This window comes from Diabrotica undecimpunctata, chromosome 8 (assembly GCF_040954645.1).
Source record: "Diabrotica undecimpunctata isolate CICGRU chromosome 8, icDiaUnde3, whole genome shotgun sequence".
Lineage (NCBI taxonomy): Eukaryota > Metazoa > Arthropoda > Insecta > Coleoptera > Chrysomelidae > Diabrotica > Diabrotica undecimpunctata.
In genome coordinates this window covers 58,712,052-58,714,520 of record NC_092810.1, presented here as the reverse complement: position 1 = coordinate 58,714,520, position 2,469 = coordinate 58,712,052, and positions in this window count along the sequence as shown.

Genomic DNA, 2,469 nt, shown 5'->3' with positions numbered 1-2,469 from the left:
GACTAAAAATAATATTATATAAACAACGTACTTACTTAAGTCATCTTCTATTATTTATTGAAGCCAAAGTAATGAATACAAGACAACTACATATGTATTCCATGTTAGTTTATGGGAGAGTGGAGCTCCTTCAGACATAAAAATTTGAACTGTCATATCGCTCTAAATACCTCATCAAATAAAGAAAGAAAATATTCATAAAATACATTGTTCACCCAACTTTCACTGTATAAATGTTTTTAATATTAAACCCTATACTTCAAAAACCAGCACAAAAGTAAAAAGAAATCAAAACCACTTTTTTAAAAACGTCTGAAGGTGCCCCACTTGAGTACAGTATTGACAATTCAGAATGTATGTCTATACATTTTAAAATAGACGACTTTAAAATGATATTGGCAATATTGTTGAGTTGCGTTCCTGGGACGACTTTACTTGTAAGATAGTTCATTTGATTACATGAAATCAACTTTAACTTGAGAATATTAGTCAGAAAAAATCATAGCATGTAATTCGTCTTTAAAAAGACAAACATATGCCATGATGACAGTTAAAATCTCCTGTTAGTGATTCCATAGTAAATTAGGAGGAAAAAACCAGGAAAAAACTTCATAATACTATCCCGACATGGTAAGTATTTGGTCGTGCATTCAATTTACTTTTAATAAATACCAAATTCTGATTTTATATGTTTGTTATTTAAAAAAAAACATAAATTATATAACCTCTATATGTTACTGACTTACTAATACTGGTATTTTCCTTTTAATAACTTCCTCTTTTAATATGGGTAACAGATCCTACTAAATTCTGCTGAGGAATTTGCGACACAATTGGTCTTATTTAGCATAATTAGAGCCGCTTATTTGATTTTTCTCTATTTACCATCCGTTTCTTTTAGAATGAATATTTGAATGAACCTATGCTCATTATCCCATGCGTGTTGACATATTTCAATAAACACCAAATTCTGATTTGTCAGTAAATCTACATCACGAGTGAGGGAAGTGGGCAGATTGAGACCTCGAACTCGAACGGAACCGTATCCGTCTTGAAAATGGCTCCAAAATGGGTGCCGAAACTCAAAACTGTAAAAAATACAGGGTGTCCCATTTGAAATATTGAAGATTTGGGCACTCCCTGTATATAAAATTTGGTCTGTTGCTACATTGTTGGTCGGTACAGATAAGATAATACAACTTTTATTTGAAACTTTTTTTTGTATTCCCGAAATTAAGGAAAATAAGTGGGGGTCAAAATATAATGAGAAACCCGGTACATATTTGACAATTTCTTCAATCAATTATATCTGTGAAACACAGTTCGTTGTCTGATTATTACAGTATGTTGATCAGGAACAAAGATGGGAGTGGACTTTTTATATTTTGTAATCTCATTCTCGATTTTGGCATGTAAGCTGTCACCTTCGTTTTGGCTATGTCCCTTAACGAAACATTTGTGGGTGATATATGTGATTCTTAGTTTGTTGATCATGTATACATAAAGGGCAAGTATATACTTGTTTTTGTTTTGCCCACAACAATTGTCAGAGTAAAAAATTATGTTCAAATCTACTCCATTACTTTTATTAGAAAGATCTTCAAAATATTTAAATATGCATGTTCGTATTTCGTTCGCACCTCGCAAACCTTCTCCCTCATGCCTCAAATAGCAGATTTCTTCTGTGGTTTTGATGTTAAATATACTAAAATTAAAAACATTTAAGTTTGAGACTGTTAGTCTGCAGCTTGTAATCCGAATGATCAGATGTTACGTTTTTCTGTCTTACTGTATGGCTGTGAAAGTTGGACAATGGACTCTGAAATAGAAAAAAGAATAGATGCCTTTGAGATGTATATATGCAGACGAATGCTGAGAATTAGGTGTCAGTGTACCATGGGTACAAAGAGTTACTAATGTTGAGGTACTTCGTCGCATTTGTAAACAAAAAGAATTACTAAGAATAATCAAAGAGAGGAAAATGCAATACTTGGATCACGTGTTGAGAGGCGAAAGATACGAATTACTTCAAGTTATACAGGAAAAGTACAGGGTAAAATATCAGTAGGAAGACGCCCCAACTCGTGGCTGAAAGACCTGAGGAGATGGTTCGACCGCTCATCCGCAGAAATCTTTTGCGCAGCAGTTTCCAAAACTACAATTGCCATTTGGATCGCCAACCTTCGAAAGGAGACGGCGCCATGAGAAGAAGAAGTTTGAGACTTAATAGAATGAATTTGCATGTCCAAATTTTTGAAGGTCGTTTTGTTTTTTTTCTCGGCTGAGTACCTTTTCCTTTAAATGTGTTTGTCTTCCAATTTAACTTTCTAGGCTTCTGAACAATTGCGATACTCCAAACATAACTCGCACTGATCCTTCTTCGGTACATGAAAAGACAGGTTATACTCCTTAAAGATTTTGCTGTAAAATTGGTAACTTTCGTATTTCAATTACTACTCTTGACATAGT